A 14,769-nucleotide genomic window follows, 5' to 3' on the forward strand; every position below is an offset into this window, starting at 1 on the left:
TTTTAAATAACTAGATGCCTGTTCTACTCCAGATTTACACCCCCGTCTTTCCGATTGCCAGGCACGTATGTCCAACTATTTGACATCTCATTTGGTTATTTCATTGCAAGCTTAAAACTTGCTCCCATACTGAGATTATGTCATAAACCCCACCCCCTCATCGATCTGTTTCTTATTGTTGTATGTGTCTCAGGCATCCTTTTCTTGCTCTTCATAAGTCCTTGGTTCTTCTGTATATTTTATATGCAGTCCATCAAGTCCTTTCTAGTCACCTCTTCTCTCATCACTTTAGTATACTCCAGAGACTTTACCATTCCCTAGAAAGTTGTGGGTTGTTTTGTTTTTTCATTGTTTTCCTGACTTGGGCAGGTTGCTGGTTCACTGTACCTTTGGGCCTGAGATGCTAATTGTCCTGCAGTGGGTAGTGCAGTTTCGTACAATGAATAACTGACCTGCCTAAAAATGTCAATTATGTGCTCCTCAGTTCAGCTGCTGTCATCTCCTTCCTGTAATATCATAGTACCTCCTAATGATGTCCTTTTTTCAGTTTTTCCCTTTACAGTTCATTCTTTACATCACAGCTTGAAGGATCGTTTAAAAATATAAATTGGGTAGTTTATTCCCCAGCTTAAAGTGGAAGTGCACTTAAGATAAATCTTCAATCCTTAGCCCAACTGCCAGGTCAGACAACTACTACTTCAGCCTCATCCTGAGTTGTGGCTCTCTCTGGTACACTCCAAGCCCACACATACTTTAGGGTCTACAAATACTCCAAGATTGGGGACTGGCTTAATCCCTCCTTGCTCGTAGAATACTTGTCTTTCCTGCCACCCTTCAGCCTGGCTTATTCCTGCTCATCCTTCATTATTTAAATGCCAGTTCCTTAGAAGTTGACAGCCCCTAAGTCCCTAATTTAAGCCAAGTTCTCTAGTTATCTGTAACCACATTTGTGTATAGCATTTGCATTTTCCCTTTAGTGTCCATTATAATTTATGTATTTGCAATATGTAATATACACACACATATACATACATGCATATGTAACTCTTTGTCTACCCCATATGTTATAAAGTTTATATGGGCAGGGAGCTTCCTATTTTCATTACTGTTTCCTACAGTGCCTAATACAGTGTAGGTGATTAATAAATATTTGATAAATTAATGAAAAGAAAGACCCCCAAAAAAACAAAAAATAAGTAAACTCCATTGAGAGGTGAAGAATTTTCTTGTCTGTTTTGTTTATTATTATTGAAATACTGAAAATGCTATAATAATGAGTGAAGTGATGAATGCACAACTGTGTGATTACACCAGATACCTTTGATTGTTTACTTTGGGTGAATTGTATGCTTTCATAATATGTATCAATAAAATCAATTTGTTATAAAACAAACAATAAAAGAACTCCAGCCATGTTTTGAACTCTTCTGCAGCAGCGTCTTGCTAAATGCTTTCTCTCAGACTGCCTAGCAAATTCTGCCTAACAAAGGGATTATTACCAAGTGCCAACTATTAATAGCAATACATTTGGAAAAGGACCTTGACCAAAAAGGGATAATATTAAATACAAGTGAGTTTTTATGGATAAGAGATTTCAAAGTCTCAGCAGGATCTCATTGACTGCCACAATAAACAGTGCCTCAAGCAGGAGTGCTCCTGAGGGCTCTAGAGACATCTAGACACTATAGCAGGGCAGACAGTCTCAGGAATTTGGCACCCTGTCAATGGACCTTACCTTGAAATATATGTTCCCCAATGTAAAAGAGGTTCATTTATAATTTCCCTATACATGACTCTTCTGCCCCTTTTATTTGAACCTGTAATTAGCACTATGCTCATTAAATATATGTATCAGAGACTTAAATCTTTGGCCTGTTCATATGCGGGTTGAGCCCTGAATCTCAGCAGTATTGTAATGCCTATTCTCCAATTCACTGGACTCTCCCAGGACAGCTAACAAAAGGATGATGATGGACAACGCCCATCCCAAAAAACAGAGTTACCACAACTGCACAAGACAATTCCATCCATCTGCCTCATGGGATCTAAGACCCCTTTCAATTAGAAACAGAGTGGGCATCACCATCCTAAAATCCTCAAGGTTGAGGAATGAACAAATGTAGGGAGGAATACAACTGTGGACTAAAGTGGACTTATTATTCTAGCAATGGAATATCTTGTAACGTTGATATAAGAGCAGTTATCACCAGAGGTTCTGAGGGGAGGGAGAGGGAAGAATAGATGTAACATGGGGCATTTTTGGGATATTGGAATTGTTCTGAATGACATTGCAATGACAGATACAGGCCATTATACATTTTATCAAAACCTAGAAAAATATGTGGTGCCAAGTGTAAACTGTAATGTAAACTATTGACTATGGTTATAGCAGTGCTTCAATATGTGTTCATCAATTGTAACAAATATACCACACTAATGAAAGATGTTAGTGGGGAAAAGTGGGGGGGGTATATGGGAATCCACCTGTATTTTCGATGTTATCAGTTAGGTAATCTAGACCTTTTTAAAAAATTAAATAAATAAGCTATAAACATTTTTTGAGTTATATATTTGTATATATATATGAGAAACAAGGCAAAGCAGTGTATCAGTAAGTATAAACAAGTATAATGTAAGTTGAAGGCATAAGTGATTCATGTTTAGAAGTTAGTTGTGATCTAAGTTTGAATGTTTATATCAGGGCAAAATGAGAAAATGATTTAATAGACCTGGGCATTTCTTATTGTTTATACTAAAAAACACCAACCAATAACCCTCAGAGGTATAATATATTTCAAGTACCAAGTTTTTGCAAGACAAACCGATAACCCTCCAAACTCCTGAGTCTATGCTTTTTACATTTTTCATTTACTTCAGTTCCTGCTGAGTACTCACCTACCTCATATGGAATATACACCATAAACAAAAGTGTTTACATAGGGAGAAACAAGACTTGAAAGTATGGTATTAACCATATTAAGAGTTGTTGCTTTTTATTTTTTTAATTTTTTTTAAGATTTATTTTTCTCTCCCTTCTCCCCTCCCAGTTGTCTGTTGTCTGTGTCCATTCACTGTGTATTTTTCTGTGTCTGCTTCTATTGTATTGTTGTCAGCGGCACCAGGAATCTTGGTTGCATCATCTTGGTGCATCAGCTCTCCGTGTGTGCAGCTGCCACTCCTGGGCAGGCTGAACTTTCTTTCTCGCTGGGCGGCTCTCCTTATGGGGCGCACTCCTTGCACGTGTGGCTCCCCTTCACAGGGGACACCCCTGCATAGCATGGCACTCCTTGTGCACATCAGCACTGCGCATGAGCCAGCCCCACAGGGGTCAAGGAGGCCATGGGTTTGAACCGTGGACCTCGCCTGTGGTAGATGGATGCCCTATCTGTTGGCCAAGTCTTCTTCCCTATTATTAAAAATTTTATACCCTGGGCCTCTTATGTGGGAAGCTTGTGCTCAACCACTGAGTCACATCAGCTCCCTTGAGTTGTTTTTTTCGTTTGTTTGCTTGTTGTTTGTTTTTTTGTTTTTAGGAGGTACCGGGGACTGAACCCGGTGTGGGAAGCAGGTGTTGAACTGCTTGAACTACATCCACTCCCCAAGAGTTTTTGCTTTTTACATAGTAGTAAGTATGACCTTGAAAGAAGGAGATGCGATCAGGAGTGGAGGTGTGAAAAGTTCTCAATGTAAGCCCAGCTGGTGGAGCAGATGTGGGTATACTACCTTCACAAGAAAGCAGTGTCATGGGCAGACCCAAATGTATCTAGAAAAAGCATGTTCAGGGGAAGCGGACTTGGCCCAATGGACAGGGCGTCTGCCTACCACATGGGAGGTCCGCGGTTCAAATCCCGGGCCTCCTTGACCCGTGTGGAGCTGGCCCATGCGCAGTGCTGATGTGCGCAAGGAGTGCCCTACCACGCAGGGGTGTCCCCCATATAGGGGAGCCCCACATGCAAGGAGTGCACCCTGTAAGGAGAGAGGCCCAGTGCGAAAGAAAGTGCAGCCTGTCTAAGAATGGCGCCGCACACGCAGAGAGCTGACACAACAATATGACGCAACAAAAAGAAACAGATTCCCGGTGCGGCTGATAAGGATCACAGAAGAACACACATTGAATGGACACAGAGAGCAGACAACTGGGGTGGCGGGGGGGAGAGAAATAAATTTTTTAAAAAAGAAAAAGAAAAAGCATGTTCATTCAGGATGGTGGTGGTCGTGGGGACAAATGTTATGAGGAATGATCAAAGAAATATCAGTTATAAAGGAATTGTAAGTAAGGCTATTCAAATTAATAGTCTTAAGAATATAGTTTAGTTTTTAAACTGTAATATTTTTATTATAGTATAAAAACTACAATTTGCATACAGCGATTTGGAAGAGGTCTTTTTGTTCTCTACGTGTTTTTCCCTCAAACGAGTGCTACTGTCAGTCATAGCTGGCAAACAGTAGTAGATTTTAAATGGCTCTTCTGTTTCTCAGAGACCAGAATGGTACAAATGTATTCCTACAGGTTCAAGCGGTACTCTGACAATAATTGTTTTTTCTCATAATCTAAGATGAACGCCGTAATTATCTGACTCCTCTGAGTTAACACTTGGATGTCAGAATAAGTTATCACTCTCTGTTGTAATAACAGTGTGTCTTTCAGCTATTAACTGGTGCTTGTTGCTTAGTTTTAAAACCATTGTTGAGAGAACATTGGTATGTTTCTTTTTCCTGTAATACTAACACTTTTATAGAAACAAGTATTTATTTTCCCCCGAGTTTGTATATGTAAAGGTTTTTGGTACTCCATTTAAACGTGTTAGGCCACTAATGCTCTTCACCCCCATCTTTTTTCTTTTCTTTTTTAAGATTTATTTATTTATTTCTCTCCCCTTCCCCCCCCCCCCCCCCATTGTCTGTTCTCTGTGTCTATTTGCTGTGTCTTCTACTTTGTCGACTTCTGTTGTTTTCAGTGGCACGGAAATCTGTGTTTCTTTCTGTTGCATCATCTTGTTGTGTCAGCTCTCCGTGTGTGCGGCACCATTCCTGGGCAGGCTGCACTTTCTTTCATGCTGGGCGGCTCTCCTTACGGGGTGCACTCCTCACACGTGGGGTTCCCCTACGAGGGGGACACCCCTGTGTGGCAGGGTACTCCTTGCGCACATCAGCACTGCGCATGGGCCAGCTCCACACGGGTCAGGGAGGCCCGGGGTTTGAGCCGGGGACCTCCCATGTGGTAGACAGATACCCTAACCACTGGGCCAAGTCTGCCACCCCATCTTTTTTCTCTTGGTGTTACATTTTAGATAGTTTCCACTGCTATGTCTTCTAGTTCACTGAGTTTTTCTTCAATGTATAATCTGCTATTAATCCCAACCATTGTGTTTGTTTGTTTTTTTTTCATCTCTGTAGAGATTTTGGTCTTTTTTTTTTTAATGCCTTCTGCTTCTCTCCTTATTGCTCAGGCTTTCCTCTGCTTTCTTGAACATAGGAAGTATATTTATTAATGGTTGTTTTAACATTATTGCTTAATAGTTCTATCATCTGTGTCATTTCTGAAGCATTTATATATATATTTTTTTTCCTCTTCATTTTGGCTATATTTTCTTGCTTTTTGGGATACTGGCATATTTTGATTGGATATAAGGCATTGTGAATTTTAAATTATTGAGTGCTAGATTTTTTGGTAGTCCTTAACATATTTTTGGACTTTTATTCCCTGATGCAATTAAGTTACCTGGAAGCAGTTTGATCCTTTGGATGCTTGCTTTTAAGGTTTCTTAGGCAGATCCAGAATAGCCTTCAGTCGAGACTAATTTGGCCCCACTGCTGAGGTGATACTGAGGAGTCAGCTTGCTGCTCTGTGTGTTAGGAGGTCTTTGTGTCCTGGCTAATAGGACAGGAACTATTTCCAGCTTTGTTTCATGGGGACTGTCCACCTGCCCCTTTCCAATGTCTTTTTCCCCCACCTTATTTATTAATTTTAAGCTGCCTTGTCTTATATAACCTATAGTTCATTGATTTCTTTTTTCTCACAATGGGGAATACTCTGCAATCAGTATAATTTCATTTTGAATCTTAACTTTAGTTTTAATAATGATCTTCATAATTACTTTAATGGTTGCACATGACCTATTCTGTTAACATTCCATAATTTATTAAGCCCTTCTTCTATTTGACAACACAGGTTTTGTTCTTTTAGGTGGTGTTGTGGTGAATATTTTCATATATTACCACTCTTCTTAAAGATGTGCAAAGGGAGAAAGGCAGGTGGATTACATCCTGTTTATTTCAATCAGCAATGAGTATTTAGGCTATTGTAGACAATAAGTGTTTGTTAAATGATTGAGGTAGAATATAATTTACAAAATTCAATTAGTTAAGTTTTCAGTTATCTTAGTGATTGTTTTATTTCATAAATATTCACCTGTATTTTTATGGGAGATTAAAATAACTATGAAATATTTGTGTTTCTTTGTCTTCTTAAATTGAGCCCATATTATCTAAATGCTAATTGTTTTATCAATTTGGGGAGTATCATTTAGTAAAATACTTTTAAAATAAACTTTTATGTTGAAATAATTTTAAATGTACTGAAATTACTACACAGATAATACAGTATGCCCCTTACCCAGTTTCATTTTCTCCTAATGTTAGCATCTTACATGACGGCAGTATATTTATCAAGACTGAGACCCAACATTGGTATGTTAGTGTGAACTACCCTTCAGACTTAGTTTGGATTTCACTAGTTTATCCATTAATGTTCTTTCATTTGCTTGCAGAATCCAGTCCAGTATGCCACATTGCAATTAGTTGTCATGTCTCCTTAGTCTCCTCTGGTCTCTGACAGTTTCGAGGTGTACCAATCAGATATTTTGTGGAAACCCAATTTGGGTTTGTCTGATGTTTTTCTCACTACTAGACAGTGGCTATGGGTTGGGGAAAAGATACCACAGAGGCAGTGTGCCCTTCTCACATCCGTCAGAGGACTGTGTCCACATGGCATCTTGTGAAGGTGGTATCTTCCAAGTTTCTCTTTTGTAAAGTTACTGTTTGCCCCTTTCCATATTCTGTTGTTTGGAAGCAAGTTACAAAATGCAGCCCACCCTTAAGGTATAGAGGAGAATTAACCTCTACTTTCTAAAGAGGAAAGCATCTACATATATTATTTGGACTTCTGTCAGGAAGATTTTTCTCTTTTCATTTACTATGTCAGTATGGGCTTATTTATATTTATTTTATACTTTATATGTATCTTATACTTTGAGTTATAATTTAAGACTACTTATTCCCCCTGTCCACTTTTTTTTTTTTTTTTAAGCATTTCCTTACTTTTCTGGCACAACAAAATGTTCCAGGCTCATCTTGTGTTGTGGCTGCCTGTGCCCTCAACTCAGCCATTTCTTAGAGCCCTTGTTCCTTTTATTGGAGAATGGTATTTAGAAACCCACATCTGAGCACTGGTTGCATTGGAATACTTTTAACCCTCTAATGCTAAGTGTCTGGAAAATGTTAGTAAATTAACTTTAGCAGAAGAGAAAGGAGTATTCAAGTTACTGTCAAAACCTTTAGAACACAGAATAGAATTAGCTGTTCAGGCAAATGATATCTCTTCATTTAGCAAACTTGAGATTCACATTGGGTGCCTGGTTCAATCTCTGCAGTGTAGGGCAGGGAGTCCCAACTCACCCACACTGTCATCGTGCCACATTCCTTCCTGGCTTTGAAGACTGGCTCAAGACAACATTTGACATTTCCTTGGGCCACTGGAAAGGATTTTTGGCCTGGGATTCATTGGTATTCTAGGTATTTTGGGGTAGAGGGACTGGGACAGGTGAATGCTAAGTTGTTAAGACTGAAGTGCTTGTGGCTAACAGCTTGTATCCTTCCCAGTTCCTTGTGTCATATGTAGCTTAACCACGGGATTTTGGGTAGCAGTTTTTTCATTGGAAGGCATTAGATGAGCATAATATTGTTTGCTTCTCCCCTGCAAATTGGATTATAACTGCTATAAAGAAGACATGAGTAATTTAGAGCACGTAGTTCTGCCCTTGAGGAATTTAGTGTAATGAATAGAGAACATTTGAACAAGACCCAGCTAGGAAGCATGAGGTTTGTGAAATGGGCACTTGTTCACCCTGAGTCTGCCCATGCCGCTTGATCACCAGTGCCTTGGCTTGGAAAGCCTTTTCTCATTTGGCTAAAAGGGCCTCCTTGCCTCCAGGCTAGCTGGTATGATCCCCCCATACACACACACAAATGCCACCCCCATTCCATTCTTTTAATAGACTGCTACTTGGGCAAATGTTATTAAAATACAGACATTTCGTCATGCTAAAAATCTCTGCTTAACCTCCTTTAGTGGTTCGCCATTACCCTCATATCTGTCTCACTTATTCACCTTGATTTTCCCGTCATCCTCCTTGTCCTCTTACCACTTTTTTTTTTTATAACTTTCTCCCATTTTTTTTTTTTAATTTTTTTATTTATTTAATTCCCCTCCCCTCCCCCAGTTGTCTGTTTTCTGTGTCTTTTTGCTGCGCCTTGTTTCTTTGTCCGCTTCTGTTGTTGTCAGCGGCACGGGAAGTGTGGGCGGCGCCATTCCTCGGCAGGCTGCTCCCTCCTTCTTCGCTCTGGGCGGCTCTCCCTATGGGTACACTCCTTACGCGTGGGGCTCCCCTACGCGGGGGACACCCCTGTGTGGCACGGCACTCCTTGCGCGCATCAGCACTGCGCATGGGCCAGCTCCACACCAGTCAAGGAGGCCCGGGGCTTGAACCGCGGACCTCCCATGTTCTTACCACTTTTTAAATTAACACTTAAGCTCTTTCCAATCCTCTACCCTTCTCTTCCATTTACTTACACCAATGTTAACACAGATCATCTTACTGCAAATTGAGTGAAAGCTTTCCAGTTTGTATCTTTCTCAGTCTCTCCTGTTTAGAAGTCTTTCCATCTTTGCTTCTGAAACCCCACTCATCCTGTTCTTACAAGTGGGCATTGGAGTTACACAGCGAGGGTTCTCATTCTAGCTCCACCACTTTCCAGTGATGTGACTTTAACAATTTATCTTTCAATTTTGGTTTCCATAAATGGGGTAGGTGGTATCTTTCTCATAGATTATAGTAAGGATTAAATGAGAAGATGTGCCAAGGACTTGACACATAGTAAAAACCCACTATATGGTCACCATTGTTATTGTTATTATTTTTTTGAAGATTTATGTATTTCTCCCCCCTCCCCCCTCCCCGCCTTGTTCTTTGTGCTTACTGTCTGCTCTCTGTCTGTTCTTCTCTTTTAAGAGGCACTGGGAACTGAACCCAAGACGTCCCATGTGGAAGGGAGGTACCCAATGCCTTAAACAGCCTCTGCTCCCAATTGTTGTGCCTCTCATTGTGTTTCCTCATTGTGGCTCTTTCATCATGTCATGTTGTGTTAGTTCACTGCACCAGCCTGTTGTGTCGGCACTTCATCTGCTTGTCTTCTTTAGGAGGCACCGGGAACCAAACCTGGGAACCTCCCATGTGGTAGGCAGCCACCCAACTGCTTGAGCCACATCCACTTCCCTGGTTGCCATTATTACTTCCTATTTTCTCCTTCTCTTTAATCAGTTCCTCTGCCTCTGACTGCTCCTGAGTTCTATTCTTAGACCTTTCTTCTCAAGATTATCTTTTTTTTTTTAAAGATTTATTTTATTTATTTCTCTCCCCTTTCCCCCCGCCCCAGTTGTCTGTTCTCTGTGTCCATTTGCTACATGTTCTCTTTGTCCGCTTCTGTTGTTGTCAGCAGCACAGGAATCTATGTTTCTTTTTGCTGCGTTATCTTGATGCGTCAGCTCTTCGTGTGTGTGGCGCCATCCTTGGGCAGGCTGCACTTTCTTTCGCGCTGGGCGGCTCTCCTTGTGGGGTGCACTCCTTGCGCTTGGGGCTCTCCTACTCAGGGGGCACCCCTTGCGCGCATCAGCACTGTGAATGGGCCAGCTCCACAGGGGTCAAGGAGGCCTGGGGTTTGAACCGCGGACCTCCCATGTGGTAGATGGATGCCCTGTCGACTGGGCCAAGTCTGCTTCCCCCTCAAGATTATCTTTCTTTAGCACTACTATCCGTTTGTGAGTTCTGGTAAAGATTCCCATTTCTTATTCTGAAACCTTGATCTCTCTCCTTATGCTAGAACATGGAACCTTCATTTCCTCCATCTGAATCACGCACAAGCATCTTTAGTTCTTTAAATCAGGATTTAAGGATTCAAAAATGTCTTTTTGGGGAGCAGATGTGGTTTGAGTGGTTGAGTGCCTGCTTTCCACATGGAAGAGAGGTCCTGGGTTTAGTCCCTGGTGCCTCCTAAAATCAAACAACAAGCAAAGAAGTGAAAGAGCTGGCTTGGGAGCTGATGTGGCTAAGCGATTGAGCTCTGGCTTCCCAAATAGGAGGTCCCCAGTTCAATCCCTGGCTTTGGCACCTTGAGGAAAAAAAACCAGAACAAACCTTTTTAAAAAAGTGCCATTTTACCCCTGCATCTTTACTTTTGTACCTCCTAAACCCAGGTCTGCCCCTAATGTTTGCTTGGCCTAGATCAGTCATACAAATAGAACCCTACATACTGCATAAGTCAAGCTAAGAACCATGAAATGTTGAAAAGGACATCATCAAAAAGAATTAAAAAGAAAAAAACACATTAAATGTAATATGTTCTGTCCTTCTACCATGGCAGGTATATTGTCATAATAACCTAGAAAGGTTGCCAATTAAAATTTTCAGATTCCTTAGAGTTCTCTGCTGGCGGAATAAAGAGAACAGGCTTCCAGCACACCACTCTTGCCTTTCCAGTACCAATTTTGCCTGCACTGCAGCTCAAGAACGTTCATGTGGATACCTGGCCTGCAAGCAGCTGCCCCTTGGCCACTCTTGTGGTATACACACTGGAAGTACATTCTGCCTCTTGGGAGAGACCCCAGGCACAAGACCCACACAGGCTGCGGAGCAGATTGAGGCTGCAGGGAATTTCATTACTCCTGAGAAGCATGTTCCCCTGACCCCATAAACACCTTCTTTCCTGGGAAAGGGCATGGTGGGATGAGGTCCCGTTTCTATCTCCAGGTGCTTCCTTTTGCTGGTCTTCATGCCCTTGCCCTTCTTCCAAATCGTGTTCATCCTTCAGATGTGGTTTATTTGCCTCATCTTAAATACCCTTATTGGGAATTCATCTACCCAGCTATGCTGTGTGTTACAGAAGTGCTTTTACTACAATAAAAAGCTCAGTGTATATCATCTGTTCTTGGCTCCTTCCTTCACTAGATTGCATGCCTCTTAAGAGCCAGGATCATTATTTGATTTTGCCACCAGTTTTAAGATAAAGTCACACAAATGGGAAATGAGTGTGTCCTCAATGCACTGCAACTCCAGCATTGCTCTGATATTGTTGTGGTAACCCTATCAAAACAGGAAGTGGAGTTAGTTTAGCATGACTTGTTAATAATTGACTCATTCTGGTTCCCTTTTCTGCCCTAAATGAGCACAAAAGTCTGTTAAATAATCTCCAGAATTTTGTGGGCTTCTCTTTCCACGTTTACTGGTCAGTAGTTTCTGGAATCTGTTTATTCCCACCTGCCCCAGCCCTGGAATCTACCACATATCCAAGGACCCCTGTTTTTTGCTTTGTTTTGTTTTCTTTAAACAGCTTTATTGAGAAATAATTGATACACAGTAAAATGCACATTTTAAAAGTATATAGGTCCATATGTTTTTACATATTGTACAGCCATGAAACCATCACCACAATGAATTAATGAATATACCCACCTCCAAAGTTTTCTTGCTTCCTCCTGCATTCTTCCTTTCTCATGAAACCCCGCCTTGCTCCAGGCAACACAAATGATCTGCTTTGTGTTCTTATAAATTAGTTTTCATTTTATATAAATGTATTTTTCTGTTGGTCTGGTTCCACTCAGCATAATTATTTTGAATTTCATCTTTGTTATTTATATCAAGAGTTCCTCTCTTTTATTGCTGAATACTAAGAATCTGCCTGAAAACTGAGGTCAGATGTGCTCACCTCCAGTTTTCACCACCTCCCATTCTCCACAATTTATGCATTTGAGGATAAAATTCATCTGGGACTTGAGGTTGCGTTCCTTGAAAATGACTCTGTGCTCTCAGTATTTGGACTCCTCAAGGACAGAATAGTATTCATTATCTTTGTTATCAATTGGTACATAGATGGTACTAAGCTAATGCTTCATTCAGTTTTTCTTTTTAAAGAATATGCCCACTTCCAATTTTAAATATTATTCTTTCAGGTAGGAACAAAATTAATTAAAGATATTTTGCATCCCTTTCCAATAATTACTTTTTATTTCTTTTAAGTCTTTTTGTATTGGTCAGAGTTTAACATGCTATCCACTGCTCTGTACCTTGCCTTCCCCTATCCATTCATACTGTATGATTGCATTACTATAACCAGATATATTGTGTAATATATTGTGATTAAAAAAAAATTTATTTGTATCCAGTACATTTAATTGAAAAATGTATGTTTTTATTCAACTGTAAAAACAAACAAACTAGATCTTGAAGAACTTTCCACATAATCCCTTTTTTCAGCTACATAGTATTCCATTACATGGATAACCACTCCCCTGTTGAAGGACATTTTGAAAATTAAACTCATTAAGCAATAGCTACCCATCCCCTGATGACTTCTAATCTGCTTTCTGTCTCTATGAATTTGCTGCTTCTAGGTATTTCATGTAAGGGGATTCATAACATATTTGTCTTTTTGTGTTTGGCTTATTTCACTCAACATGTTTTCAAGGTTTGTTCATGTTTGTAGCATGGATCAGAATTCCATTCCTTTTTACAACTGGATGATACTACATTGTATATATCTATACACACCACTTTTTTTTTTTAAGATTTATTTTATTTATTTCTCTCCCCTTCCCCCTGCCCCCGCCCCATTGTCTGTTCTCTGTGTCCATTTGCTGCATGTTCTTCTTTTTGTCTGCTGCACAGGAATCTGTGTTTCTTTTGTTGTTGTTGTTGTTGTTGTTGTTGGGTCATCTTTGCTGCGTCAGCTCTGTGTGTGTGTGGCGCCATTCCTGGGCAGGCTGCACTTTCTTTCGCGCTGGGCTACTCTCCTTACGGGGCGCACTCCTTGCGCGTGGGGCATCCCTGAGTGGTATGGCTCTCCTTGCGTGCATCAGCACTGCGCATGGACCAGCTCCACACGAATCAGGGAGGTCCAGGGTTTTAACTGCAGACCTCCCATGTGGTAGATGGACGCCCTATCCACTGGGCCAAGTTGGCTTCCCCACACCACATTTTGTTTATCCATTCTTCTGTTCATGGACCCTTGGGTGTTTTTGCCTTTTGGCTATTGTGAACAATGTACTATGAACACTATGACACAAGTATCTGTTCCAGTCCCTGTCTTAAATTTTTTTGAAGTTGCATACCTAGAAGTAGAATTGCTGGGTTATATGGTAATTCTTTGTTTAACTCTTTGAGGGTCTGTAAGACTATTTCCCACAGCACTGCACTATTTCACATTCCCACCAGCAGTGCATGAAGGTTGCAGTTATCTCGAGTGCTTTGTTTTGTTTTGTTTTGTTTTGATGGTAACTATCCTATTGGATGTGAAGTGGCATCTCTTTGTGGTTTTGATAGCATTCCCTTATTGGCTGATGATATTGAGAATCTTTTCATGTTCTCTTTGGCCATTTATCTTCTTTGGAAAATTGTCCATTCAAGTCCTTTGCCCATTTTTAAGTTGGTTTGTTTTTCATTGAGTTGTAGGAGTTGTTTATTTTTTGACATATATTCTGCATGATGAACTTCCATCAGATATATGATTTGCATCTCTTTAAGCACAAAACTTTTTAATTTTTATCAAGTCCAGATTATCTGGTGGTTGTTTTTTTGTCATTGTTGCCTGTTTGTGCTTTTGATGTACATAAGAGACCATTGCCAAATCCAAGGTTACAAAGATGTCTCCCTCTGTCTTAAAAGATATATAGTTTTAGCTCTTAAATTTAGGTCTTTGAATAAATAAATCTTTAAAAAAAATTTAGGTCTTTGGTCCATTTTGAGTAAATTTTTGTATATGGTATAAAGTAAGAGTCTAAGCTCATTCTTTTGCCTGTGGATATCTAGTTTTCCCAGCACTGTTTGTAATGGACTTGGTACCCTTGTTGAAAATCAGTTGACCATATATGTGAGAGTTTATTTCTGGGTTCTCAATTCCCATTGGCCTATTATTTTTGTCTTTATGACAGTACACATTGTTTTAGTTACTGTGGCTTTGTAATAAGTTTTTTTTTTTTTTTTTAAGTGTAGTAAGTTTTGAAATCAGGAAGTGTGAGTCTTCTAACTTTCTTCTATCTCAAGATTATTTTGGTTATTTGGGACCCCTGGTAATTCCATTTGAATTTGAAGATTGGCTTTTCCTTTTCTGGGAAAAAAATAAGGCTGCTGGAATTTTGTTCAGGATTGTACTGAATCATTTGATTGCTTTGAATAAAAATGACATTTTCAGATTTTAACAATATTAAATCTTTCAATCCATGAAGTTTTTAGATCTAATTTAATTTTTTTTCCCAGTAGTGTTTTGTAGTTTTTGGTATACAAGTTTTTCACCTCTCCAGATAATTTATTCCTTTAGGTGTTATTGTAAATGGGAAAAAAATTTTTAATTTCCAATTCAGATTGTTTATTGCTGTCATATAGAAACACCACTCATTTTTGTGTGTTAAAATTATACTCTGCAATTTCACTGAAACTACAT

At 39.9% G+C, this 14,769-nt stretch overlaps 1 protein-coding gene across 1 annotated transcript in view; it reads left to right on the plus strand.

Annotated features, from left to right (window-relative positions):
• MAPK1 (mitogen-activated protein kinase 1) overlaps window positions 1–14,769 on the plus strand; it is a 113,068-nt gene that overhangs the window by 46,348 nt on the left and 51,951 nt on the right. The gene's annotated exons all lie outside the window — the stretch shown is intronic.

Source organism: Dasypus novemcinctus, chromosome 19, assembly GCF_030445035.2.
Source record: "Dasypus novemcinctus isolate mDasNov1 chromosome 19, mDasNov1.1.hap2, whole genome shotgun sequence".
In the NCBI taxonomy this organism is placed as follows: domain Eukaryota; kingdom Metazoa; phylum Chordata; class Mammalia; order Cingulata; family Dasypodidae; genus Dasypus; species Dasypus novemcinctus.